The sequence below is a fragment of the Neomonachus schauinslandi genome, chromosome 12, assembly GCF_002201575.2.
Source record: "Neomonachus schauinslandi chromosome 12, ASM220157v2, whole genome shotgun sequence".
Classification (NCBI taxonomy): Eukaryota; Metazoa; Chordata; class Mammalia; order Carnivora; family Phocidae; genus Neomonachus; species Neomonachus schauinslandi.
Genome location: NC_058414.1, coordinates 65,846,024 through 65,859,253, shown reverse-complemented (window position 1 = coordinate 65,859,253; position 13,230 = coordinate 65,846,024). Strand labels below are relative to the sequence as shown.

Sequence of the window (13,230 nt, the reverse complement as noted above, 5' to 3'; positions counted from 1 at the left end):
CCAGCTACCAAAAATGAAAGCATATAAAAAGATGCCACGCGCTCTCGGCCTCCCGGAGGTGGCGCTATGACGGTGACGGAGTTAATTAGTGCCTGCAAAGCGCCGCGTGTGAGCTCATCCAAGAAGTCATGCTCTGCACACATATTATTTATAGCCGATCTGAGGCGTGCACGATGTTTGACATTTTCCTTCTTTTTAAGTAGGGGGACTTCAAAAAGTCGAGGGCACCCTCCCCCACCCCCCCACCGACCCGCAGGCAAAGTGCAGTAGGCAGACTCCAGCGTGCGGGCGGCAGGTGAAAGCGCCAACCACGCGTGTCCCGGCGCAGGTGCCGGGGGCGGCGGCGGCCACTCCGCAGCGTCCGCTCGGGAGGAGAGTTCGCGGTTGATCTCGGGATGCCTTGCAGATGCAAAATGTGTCTCTGGCCAGCAGGAGGAAGGAAGAGGAAGTGAGAGCAGCGGCAGCCGGCGGCGCAGCAGCCGGCGGATCCCCAGTGTAAGTGCGTGTGCGCGGGCGAGGATGGGCACGGGATAGAGGCAGAGCCACCCACACCGCCGCGGCCCTGAGCTGGGGGACAGAGCCTCTGGCCCCCTTTCAGTCGTCACGGGTCGCCAGAGCTCTGGTCGCGGAGAATCCTCGCCGCCACCGCCGCTGTCCTGCGACCCCGGGCAGGTTCGTAAAGTTTCCTGGGCTGGCGCCGCGCCCCGACTCGCTGACCTCAGCGCGGCCGGGGAGGGAGCTAGGGCTGGGGTATCGGAGTAGGCGCCCTGCTCTGGGGAGCGGGGGGGGGGACTCCGGGCGCCGCGGAGACACTTTTGTTTCCTCCCTTGGGGCGCCGGGGCTGGAGCGGGGGTGGCCGCGGCGCTCTGGGGGGCGAGGGCTGCGGGCGCTCCCGGGCGCTCCGCAGTTGGGGAAGTCTGGGCAGAGCCGGGCGGCGGGTGTGGGAGTGGGAGCGGAGCGAGCGGGCGCGGGAGATGGAGCGCAGGGCCCCGGGCCCCGGAACCCGCGGAGAGGATTTGGCCGGGGCCGGCTGGTCGGGGCTGCCAGAGGACAGTGCTGCTGGCGCCGGGGGACTGGGGACCGGAGAGTGTGGGATTCGGGGGTTGGAGACCCGAGAGGCTGCGCGGGAGAAGAGACTGGCGGCTCCGGCTCTGGCTTTTCTCCGGCACTGGCAGATGGGAGGGAATCCCTCGGCCAGCGCGCTCCTGGGAGGGGACAGCGATGGGCTAGAGGGATGGAGGGCCCGGAGGGGCGGGAGGGAGCGGTTGGGGCGGCTGGGACCCTCGGGAGAGACAGTAAATACCCGCCTCCTGGAGACCTGCTGGGGTCCCCGGCTAGGACCGGGAACGACGGCGGGGGAGGGGGGCTTCGATGGGAGATCCCGGCATGGGGGGGTGGGGCACACGGCGCGCCTTCCGAGAAGGGGGCAGTGGAGCTCTGGGGGTCCTGGAATCCGAGCTGCGAGCGGCGGCGGAGATCGCAAGAGCAGCTTTGAGGAAGAGGAAATACAGAAGTCAGCCGGCCCGGGGGTGCGCGCGTGTGCTTGGGGTTGGGAAGTCCGTGTTGTGTCGCGGGCGCGCGCGAGGGCGGCGAGCGTGTGAGCGAGTGAGCGTGTGCGTGTGTGTGTGTTTGTGTGTGTGTGACCGCGAGGGGCTCCAGAGCTGGGGACTTCCCGCCATGTGACCCTCTCCCGCTTGGGGGCCGTTTGAAGTTGGCAGCTCCGGGCAGAGGTTGTTGGCGGTCGGACCTGCGTTGACCTAAAGCTGCAGGGCTTGGCCTCCCTCAGTGACCTGGCCCCGGGGGCCTCTGGACAGCTCCTGGGACTCACTGAGCGTATTTTGTGATGCCCTGTGCCTCGCACCATGGTCCTGCTAACACTAATTCCTCGTATTCAACACTTCAGAGAAGCTAAGACAAGGGTTTCTGCCTCAAGAAGCAGAGGCGGCAGGCTCCCGGTTTAGCGCTGCCCCTGACCTGGGGGTGGGTGGAGGAGGTGGGGCAATGGAAGGATTTAGGTTTTTGTTTGTTTGTTTATAAAATAAAAGTAATTAATGATCTGTACTTATGCATTAACTCTTTGAGGATTAACTTTGGGAACTAGAAGGACATAACCCGCTCAGGTTCACTTTTAGATCAGAAAGGCTGGCCGCAGCTACTATTAAGGGCGTCTCCTACCTACTTCTCAAGGTTATTTCAAGGATTATCCTCCCCCAGTTTACAGAACCTCAGAAGCCCAGATCTCCTGCTGTCATGTGGCAGGCTTTTTTTTTTTTTTTTTTTTTTTTAGAGTTGCCCTTCTGAACCTCTGCTCTTTACCATGGTACATTTCCTCTCTCTTGAGGGCTGTGGTTAAATGTTGCCTTTTTTCCTACTTCATTACTCAGATTTTTTTCTGCTTTTTTAAATTAGATGGACTGGTTGTCTAATTGGGAAATTGTGAGGGAATGACCTGGAGTGTTGGAACTCTGCCTGGGGGGAGGGGGGGTGCATTGGTCAGGAGGGAAGGGAACTGGGGAAGAAGCTTGGTAGATATCAGGGCAAAGGAGGTTGTCAAGCAGGCCCAGGCCTGGGTCTTGTGGAATCCAGGAGCAGGCATTGGGCTACAGGGTGGGTGGTGTTATTAATGGTCTTATCTCCACCCCCACTCCCATGTCTTATCTTTCTGCCTTTTTTTTTTAAGATTCATTTATTTATTTTAGAGAGAGAGAGTGCAGGAGGGAGGGGCAGAGAGAGAGAGGGAGTGAGAGAATCTCAAACAGACTCCGCACTGAGTGGAGAGCCCAAGGTGGGGCTCCATCCCACAACCCTGAGATCATGACCTGAGCCGAAACCAATAGATGCTTAACAAAGTGAGTTACCCCGGTGCCCCTCTTGCTTTTAATTGCAGCCCTTCTGACCACCTTCCATTCTTCTTTTTCACCAATTTCTCTCCCCAGGGCCTTTGCACAAGTTACTCCTTTTGCACAAAGAACTTTTCCCAACAAGTCCAGATGGCTCACTGCTTTGCTCACTTCAGGTCTCCACCTAGTTGTCAGCTTACAGGCAGCCTTTCCTGATAACCTCATGTAAAATAGCAACCAGCCCCTCTCTGGTCCTTTTAAGTTACTCAGTTTTCCCCCTTAGCACATATTACCCCCTGGCATTATTTTGTTTGTCTTTATTTCATTTGTTTATTTGATTATGTCTGTTTCCCCCGTTAGGACGGAAGTTCCATGAGGGCAGGGACCTTGTCTTGTGTCTAGGTCCAGAACCTAGACTGATTCCCAGCAGAATAGATGCTCAATAAATACTTGCTGATGGACTGAATAAGAGATGCATATTATGGGAAATATACCAGGAAAATATTGCAGCATCAGTGGCAAGTGAACCCAGGTAACAGGCTTTTTTTTTTTTTCCTTTATCCTTCTCACCATGCCCAGCCGCTCCTCTTGCAGACCCTTTTGTGCTTGAGCCGACTCAGAATTTCAGCCTGAAGAAAGGAACAGAGAGGTGATTCCTTGGGAGAGTGGAAAACCAGTACAACTTACTGATAGCACATAACCACTTCAGATCTGGTATTTGTTTATCATACTCCTTGGAGAAAGTCTTTTCAAAACATGTGTTGCTTTAGCCAAAGAAATACTCCCCTAGGAAAAAGAGCATTACTGTGCATGGATTGAAGTCAGAGATAGCCACTCTATCCCGCTTGCCTCCCAGAAGATGGAGGTGAAGGCAGAGGGGGAGAAGGGGTAAGGGAGGAAGGACAGGGAGGCAGAAAGAGACAGGGAGGCAGAAAGAAACTGGGTGGCAGATGCAGGGGAGAAGAGAAATGAGAAATGTCTAGGAAAAGAAAAATAAGAGAGATAACAGATGAGAGGTTTTTATAGTGCTTCTAAATCATAAGCATTTATGAAATTACAGTATTGAGATAGGACAATACTTAAGTGTTTTAAAGTAATTTACCCCCTTTGAGTGTTTGGTGTGAACGGGTGGGGAGAGGTGGAGGAAGGGAGTCCTTTGAAGTCCTTGCAGAGAGGATGTGGCTGGGGCTGTGCCAAGGGGCTCTATGGAGTGCACACTTTGCTTACCTTATCATTTTTCTTAACAAGAAGGTTTAGTTTAGAGCTAATCATTCCTATGGAGGACATTTCCTGTCCCGATCTAAGACAATGCCTACCCTTAAGGTTTGTTTCTGAAGCCTGCAACCACTTTTTAATGCCTGAAACCATCCAAGTGGGTAGCTTGGTTTTTCAGACCTTCATTTTGTTGAATTGGGAAAAGGTGGGGAATTACTAAACGCTCTCTGCATCACAAAGCCTCACGTGTTGCTGCTAATTACACAACTCCAGTTCTGCTTCCTTCTTGTCAACTAGTCTGTCTGGTGTTTTTGAAGTTTAGGCTTGCAATCCAGAAGTAGACTGGAGTATCAATTTATCAGGTCCAAACCAGCAGTTTAAAACATGAAGTGGAAGAAAGTACAATGGAAAAATAGGGCGTTTTACAACACAGACACTGAATCTTAAGGTCAAATGTATTGCTTAATGTGGTTAAAAAAAAAAAAGTCTCTTTTAATAATTCTGGAGGTGCTAGGAATCTACATTTTCAACCAGTTTGCTAGGGATTCTGATGAAAGTGGTTCACAAGGCCGTACTTTAAGGAATATTTAGCTGCTCCCATCTCTTACAAAGTGCTGTTGGTTTAATCTCCTGCAAGAGCTGCTATTTACAAATGTTCAATCAGATGCAGTAAAAGCATCAGCCATGGACTTAACTTTTAAAATGCTGCTGCTGATAGAACTTGATGGTGCGCCAGGTCATGATGTCGCCATATTGGCAAAACTGGAAATCCAGGTGGTATGTTTGTCACCTAGCGACATGGAGAGGCAGCAGATTCATCTGAAATAACTCTTTAATCTTACTAAGAATAAAATGATGCAATGTACTCTTTTATGGCCAAGTTTTAGTTTAGAGCTTTGGAGGTCTTTAAGCTTTTCAGGTCTTTGGAACTTGACTCTGCTCAACTTTTCATTGTTTACACTCAGTACTCTCCGTATGCCTATTTTAATTACTTTTGGATGTTTGCAGAGACAGTAGTCACATTTTCTGGGGGCAGCCACTGTCGTGTACATAAGTAGATAAAACATTTTAGGTGACTTGGGCTTGGGACAGAGCAGCCAAGGAAGAGAAAGGATGAGAAGTTTAGCTCTATCCGAAACACAGATGTTGAAGACCAACCATCCAGGCGACAGAGTGTGACTGCCATGAAAACCTTTGACTAGGCCTAGCACCACGTTATCAGGGACAGCAAAGCCACCCCTGTGTGCATCCTACACACATGGGTTGCAGTTTGCAATCCCCCCGATGATTTAGGTTGTCTGAGTGTTAACTATTAGAACTCATTTATGAGAGCCAGCGCTGAAGCCCGAAGAACACTGTTAGGATCCAGGATTAAGTTAACTGTGTTTTACACACTTTCCCAGGATAAGTGCAGGTACAGTTTGAGCAGAGTTCTGTCACCGGCCTAAGGTAGAGTAACAGTGAAGTATCCAGTAGGAATCTGTGTGGGAGAAGGAATGCTGGCTCATCAAACAGAATTAACCACAGCAACAACCTGGTGTAGCACTGAGTGGAGAGATTAGTCACATGTATAAATAGAAGGAGATGACGATTCTCAGTCAGTGTTCTAGGCCCCCACAAACACTGGTTTCCAGAATCTGAGCAAGATTATTATTGGAACCTCAATTTTAGGAATTGAGGCTATAGTTTTGGCTATTTTAGTTCTCACGGTTAATTCAGGGAACAACTTTCCTCAGTTAGAAAACGTTTACTACTTGCTGGACTCCAGGACTGCTGTGTGTCTGGTGGGTCGTGAATAGTGGTTGGAAGGCACCATGGTTCTGTAAGCCCTGACGGAGCGTTGTCCCAGAGATCTTGGAAGTCACAGGATCCATGTGAAATTTCCCTTCCTGCCTCGACAGCTGACACCCTTCTTCCTGGAATGCTGCTTTGGAAATGGTGGAGAACAGGCAGTAGAGTGTTATTATCCCGTTTTATATAGATGTGGTTTGGAGGACTGAAATGTCACAGGGATAGTTGGAGAGTATATCTGAGCCCACACCCAGCTTTTCCGACTCTTTCCCCCCTGCTGTTCCTTTCCCAGGCACCATGGTGCCGGTACTGGTTATTTTCTGCCCTTGTTGATTCTCCTCCACTAGCCTGGTCTGAGGCCAGGACCCCTGTGTGGAGCTGTGCTGCAGGGCGTCCAGGGAGCCCTTCACACCTGTATGCTGGTAGAAATGCCCTGGGTTGCCATGGCTCCCAGGGCGGTGTCTTCTGCACTGAGGCCGAGTTTGGCCGAGTTGGTGCCTCTCTTTGGGTATCTCACTCCACAGCTAAACTTCTTAGCCTTGAGAGAGTTAGAGGATCCTTTCTTGGGGACAGCATGCCCATCACCTAAGCTCATGATATTGAAGCAGATAAGCCAGAATGGAATTCATTAATCAAAAATGAGAACAGTGTTTGCCAAGGAGAATAGACACTTACTCTTTAGCAAACACTTTTTCCCCCCCTCTGTGGATGAGTCATGGTAAAAGCAAAAGCATGGAACCAATTGGTGGTGGGAAGGGACCAAGTAGGGGGTAGGGAGTACATATAACAGAGTCTTGACTTTTGCTATTTCTCTGGGCCCATAGATTAATACCAACGAAGGGAACCAGAGACTGGAGTCTTTAACCAGGGTGGTTTCTCCCTTGGGAGATACCGAGGCTACTGATTGTGTTCATTTTCTACTTGCAGGCTATTGCCCCTTCTATGCTGACCCTTTATTTCAGGCAGCCTCAACCTCAGCGCTCTTGATGTTTGGGGCTGGATAATTTTCTGTCGAGGGGGCTGGCTGGTGCATTGTAGGAAACTAGCTTTTTTGGCTTCTACCCTCAAGAGGCCAGTAGCAACACCCAGTCGTGATAACCAAAAAATGCCTGTGGTCCCCTCGGGGGCAAATACACCCCCCCCCCCAGCCATTGTTTTGTTTTCTTGCATAAGTTAAGACTAATGGTGTGCTGTCAGACAGACTGGACTTGACAGCAATATTAAGTACCCAGTTTTCCCTTTACTGCCTAATCCTTAGACCCTAATGTGGTATATTCTCATACATGTTCTTTAATTTCCTCTAGATCTTCGGATTTCCTCTGGCGCTTCCTTCCCTCCTGTGTTACCATTGTCTTCCTAACCCAGCTCAGCTGTGTTTGAATTTCCCGTGTGTTTCTTTCTGGTATGCTATGGCCGAAGAGACCTATAGCTAGTGATTTTATGTTTCAGTTTCCACACAAGGTCTAGAATCCTGGCCACTGGTTGCTGCATTAACCATAACATCTACATAATGGGAATATGATAAATGAAATGAGGGAGGTAGTTCACGAAGCTCAGTTTGGCTCCTTCAGAGGCCTCTGTCACCAGATTAAGGCAGTGTCTGTGTGGGAATGAGTGAACAGGGTGAAAAGCCTCCCCCTTTGCTTGTACAATGGACCTTGGCTAGTTGGGTTGTAATAGATATTGATATTTCATTAGTGTGACCAGGACGTTGTACTGGTCAGGGGAAAAGCTTTCAGGTGGGTCTCTCTGTGAAGTCCTTTCCTGCTCTAGCCGTTAGATTTCTGTCCTGATCTTGCCACATTTATTTTCTTATGTAATTATCTGTCGACCTTTTATTTACCTTCGGTGTCTGGCTGCAGGAGCAGGGTAGAGCAGCATCTACTGGCTTAACCAACCTAGAAATCCCGCCGGCTGGCATACGGGCTCTGTCTCCCCAAGGCCAGCAGCCTTCTTCTAAGTCACAGCCCTAGAGCAGCCCTCCACCCTTCCTTCCGCCCTTTGTGCCTTTTTTTTTTTTTAAAGTTTGAAATTGCATTTAGAGAGCCAGCATTTTGTGCTGTGGGGTTCTGTGGCTGAGCAGTACTGGATGAGCTATATTTTCCAGGCTGCTACACACAATTACCCTTAATTTTGAAGCGTAATGCATTTCAAAATAATATTTTTTTTCCCCCCTGTTTTCAGGCTATTTAATCCAAATACAGAGCCACAGCTGGCTTTGCCCATGGCCCTGAAAAGGCATGTGGCTTGGGAGGTAGAGCTAGTGGAAGGACTTTGGTTAGATTGCGTATTTTTGGCTGAGTGAAGAGTGAATTCCAATAACACTCAGTAAGGCTGGTTTTTTTCTTGACTCCTGACCACCTTCCCCTCTTGCCCCGCCTCACCATTTTCATAGCATTTTTAGAGTGGACCCTGTGCCCTTGTTAGTCCAACACTGGGCCACTCTGTGGGAAGTGACTGAGTACTCAAAAATTCAGATTTGGGGGAAGGGGACTGATTCTTTCATACACTTACTAGTAAGCATATGTGTATGTATGTGTGAGAGAGAAAGATACGTACACACACACACACACACACACACACACACACACACACACACACAAACCTCCATGCAGCTTTCCTAATAATGAAAAGTCTTTAAAAACAAAGAAACTTATCATATCAGCTCCTAAATCCCATTTTCTCCAGTGCTTGTCACATTTATAGCAAATCACTACAAATCTCATTAAATCAAAACCTTTATCCAGAAATGAATATGTTTCCGTCCTCTTTAGACTTAACTCTACTGCCAGAAAGTGACTTCAACTCATTAGGACTATTTTCTCAATTACCATCCATTCTTTAATCGAGAGTTTTGGGAAATATTTGCCTGGGTTTATACAAGAGAAGCACAATAAAGATTTATTTATTAATTGTAGTATATTTACAAAAAAATGTGTGGTTTACCCTTAAAATGCATATAAATGTTTTCAAATTGAAATATTGCTAGGCTTACAGCTCCCATCATAATACATTATTTACATCATTCATTCATTCATTTATTCAGCAACCATTTTGATTGCATTTTATGTTCTGTAGTCAGGGCACTTCCTGCACATTATAAGATCCACTTCATATGGGACAGTATGGGAAGGGGGGCTGTGTGGGAGACAGACCCATTAATAGGTAGTCATAAAGGAGTGTGATAAATGTAAGTGTATGTAGAGTGTTTGCAGATCACAGAAGAAAGAGTTCACAATGAAGTGACTTTGAGAAAGATCTGGAAAGCTGAGCATTAAAAGAAAGAACAAGGAATACAGCAATCAGGGTAGTCAGGAGAAAGTTTGGAAGAGGCCTTGTGTCGACTCTTCTGGGAGCTGGGCATTTGGATTGAGTGGAAAGGAATAGGGAAGGAAAATACACAATTGGAAGTCAGTGAGAAATCTAACTCCCAGGGCAACAGGGAAGGTAGATTAGAGGGTGAGGAGGAAGGACAAGGAGAGATGGAAGCTGTCAGCTCCTTCCTTCTGGGCCTACCCTAAGAAACACTCAATCTTGGTCAAATGAATAAATAAATCAAGGTGCTTGCTATGTAAATGCAACTTAAAAACAGGTCTCTCTGCCTCTACCTTCTATTGTGAGTAGTGGACCATTCTCTTCCTTTAATGAGACAACTTCTGGAGACCCCCTGGCTGGATGCAAGTCAAAGAGAAAGGATGTTGACATTGATGAAAAAAAAAAAAAAAGATTTGGGGAGCCTGGGTGGCTCAGTCGGGTCATGATCCTAGGGTCCTGGGATCGAGCCCTGCATCGGGCTCTCTGCTCGGCGGGGAGCCTGCTGCTTTCTCCGCTTGCTGTTCCCCCTGCTTGTGCTCTCTCTGTCAAATGAATAAATACAATCTTTAAAAAAAAAAGAAGATTTGGTGGCTGATTGGATTTTGGAAGAAGGAAAAAGCAGGAGTCTTTGAGGTTTAAAGCTAAATGTATACATGCTTGTCGGTGAGGGTTCAAGTACCTTTTTGACTGTACCTGTTGACCAACTTGGTGTAAGTTAATTATTATTCCTAGCCTCAATTTTCTTATCATTCAAATAGAAATAATCTAAGTCCTTACCTCTTGGAGCTGCTGAGGGCATTAAATGGAATAATGATCGGAAAGTAGGATCCCCCCAAAAAAGCAGTGCATTGGATTTGCTGAGGTTATTATTACTAATTCACTAGTTCCTATTCAGGTGTTTTATTCAAATATCTTGCTAAAATCCTTTAAAGACATGCATTTATTATTTCATCTTCTTTATGAGTTGTAAGTAGCCCAGGAAATTCCTCCTAAGATTTTTGCTAGACTGTTCGTTTGATTTATATAACTTTTCCTCAAGCACACAAAGAGGTAGACTGCTGAAATACAGGTCAGGGAAAATTACAATCGATTGTAAATTAAAAGAACTGACATAATGAATCCTGTTAGCAACCTGAGGTCCTAAAGTAAAGCTCTTGTAAATAGGTCTCTATCTCCCATTCACTTGGAACTAACCTGGGGTTTTGCTGTTTTATTTTATTATTATTTTGCCTTGTGTAGAGAGAATGGAGGTTGTTAATTGGGCCTCCTTCCCTTTCCTTGAATCCAGCTTTCTGGGGGAGGGGGGAGCTGTTTGCACTTGCCCAGCATGGATGGAAGGCCAGTGAGAAACCCCCAGTTAGTAGAGTACTCATGAAGGGGCCATTGACAGGAATTTAATTCAGTTGAACTGGGTTTCATGTGATTGTGTTGCCTACTAAGGAAATTCAGTCGTTCCAATAACACTTGGTAAACGTCCCTTTTTGAATCATTTGGAACATTCCGGTAAGTGGGGGACTGTTAATATTCATTGGCAGGTGGGCGGGAGTAAAGTGTTAATCTTTCTTCTTTGATCTGAGCCTATCAACCCAATTAGAAAATACTCTGAGGATAAAACAGAAAAATAAAAGGATGACTATAGTCCTGAGTGTTAGACCCAGTATAGCTCTGTTGGCCCAGCATAATGAAGCGTACTAACTTTCCCTTTCCAAAGTGTCTCAGGTTGGACAATTCATTTTATGGCCTCCTAAGTAGAAGCCACCTGTTTCCACTTCTGTTTATTCTTTCTGGCTACTGCCAGTTTGTTTGGGTGACTTTTCTGCTTTCTGTGCCTTCGGGAAGGTAACAACTAGCTCACAGACTCACCAGCTCATTAAGCAGTAGCTCATGTTCCTGTCACTTGGTAATGGCTTTCATGAAGTGGATGGGAAAAAAAAAAAAACAACAACCTCCATACAGACATTAAACTGCTGTGAAGTATGGGTGTGCAAGAGAACTGTGCCAAATGGAAACGACTTTTCTAAACTTGTGCTTTGAAAGAGTGTAGCTTCTCCCCCATCCCCCACCCCCGAATACTATAGTCATGAGAAGTCCCTCATCTAATCACTATATGCAAATCTTGTTTGGTACTTGACAAATTGCACACTATTTCCAGTGTAAAATAAATTTCCTGTCACTATCTCTTCTCCGAAGAAGGGTGATAAGTATGGATTGTTCAGGGGCTAGATCGTCAACTGAGTAGCAATACCTCTATACCATGTATTAGGATTGGTGAGTAACTCTACAGAGGATCCGGTGTTAAATAAATGTTTGAAGACACCGAAGAAGATTTATATAGTGAAAAACAGATTCATAGTAAATCACTGGAGAATTATATTCAGACCAAACTATCAGTTTCACAGTAATTCAGACACATTGTCTTACCTTGTACCCATTTCACAGATGAGGCTATCTGTCCGTCAGAGAGGCTGGCTGCCCAGCATCATGCGGATCCAAACTGAAAGCTCTTTTCTGCAGCACACCTAATGCTAACTCTCCTGCAGCCGAGTCCTCCTCAGTTTGTCAAATTTGTTTTGCCTCAGTTGAACCTGAGTTGTGTTTGCCTCAGTTGGCACGTTGTGTTGAGTGGCCATGCTGCTTGGTGAAGAATATGCCATGAGAGCTTTGCTTCAGGAGCAAGTGAGCGAACACCGTCCAGGTCGTCACCTGGGCCAGGGCTGACTGTCAGCAAGATGGCAGAAAGAAGAGGGCAGTGGTGGTGGAGTCACTTACATTCCCAGCAGACATTGTCCCGCTGTCCTGGGAATTGTGATTATTGCAGACTTGTTTAGGGCCATTTTCAGTCATCGAATATGCTGCTAATGATTCTGGCACGTGAAAGTGCTATGAAACAGTCTGAGAATTGACCCCGGGAGCTGAGACTGTTAAGGCGCATAAAGAGGGACAAAAATGTAAGAAGCCAAATCTCCAGGTTTGTTTTTATTTCAAAATATAGCTTTCAGATAACGAACAAGCTTTAGGGTAGTTGTTCGTAACCAGATCAGTGCAAGGCCCAGAGAAATGGCACAATGGCAGTTGTAAAATTGCTTCTTTCAGAGTCTGGGAATTGCATTATGAAGAGTTGGGCCCATGCGTTTGAAGTGGTAAGTGCCAAAGAAAGTATCGAGTATCCTATACAGGGGAAGGGAAACTACCCTAGAACTTTAGTCTTCAGGATACCAGAGACATTGGAGTCCTTAACTTTTAAGAGAGGGGTCGAGTGTATTTGATGGCTACCATGGGTCTGATTTTGCCTCCAGCATTTCCTTTTAAAATACTTTTTAATTCATTTGTTCATCCACAGATATGTACTGAGCACCTGCTAGGTACCATGGGGGGGGTGATAGGGGACACATACGCAATGGTGAGTCCCCTTCCTATGAAAAATAGCAGACCTGTTGCTGCTTTCTTGGGCTGCTTAGGTGCTCACTAGTGGAAGAAAGGTACATTGATCAAAGGATCACACAAAGGAATGTGACAGTTGTCTACGGCCATACCACCCTGAACTCGCCCGATCTCGTCTGATCTCGGAAGCTAAGCAGGGTCGGGCCTGGTTAGTACTTGGATGGGAGGAATGTGACAGTTAAGCTGGGCCCAGGGCTGGGGAAGAAAGGTGCTGATGCTGGAAGAGCCTACGGCAAGGGATTAATGTAGTCAGAGGGCTGGGAAGAGAATGGGCTTCAGTGGGGTAAGGGGAGTCTGTGCAGATGCCTGGTACGTATGTGATGAGCAGGCGCGGGGATTGAAGGAACTGAAGAGCAGAGTGCCCAGGGCTGGGAGCACGCTGGGCCTGGAATAGACCTGGGAGGAGGGCTGGTGGGGATCAGGGGTCTGGGTCTTTATCAGGAGAGTAGTGGGAAGTCACTGGAGTATCACCCGAGGGGGTGATGTGATCAGACGTATGTATTGCAAAGGTCTTCCTGGCTTCAGTGTGTAAATCTTACATGATTTAAAATTGGTCACAACATGGGCGCCTGGGTGGCTCAGTCAGTTAAGCGTCTGCCTTCGGCTCAGGTCATGATCCCAGGGTCCT

The 13,230-nt window shown here is 47.4% G+C and overlaps 1 protein-coding gene across 2 annotated transcripts in view; it reads left to right on the top strand.

Annotated features, from left to right (window-relative positions):
• The first annotated feature begins 479 nt into the window (after nucleotides 1–479).
• The window catches only part of ELMO1 (engulfment and cell motility 1), a 519,605-nt gene continuing 506,854 nt past the window's right edge, over nucleotides 480–13,230 (top strand). Inside the window, exon 1 of one of the 2 annotated variants that reach the window (XM_021699424.1) lies at nucleotides 480–672. The gene's annotated coding sequence lies outside the window, so the exon portion shown is untranslated. The remainder of the gene's footprint in view (nucleotides 673–13,230) is intronic. The other variant, XM_044920201.1, reaches the window with a different exon arrangement.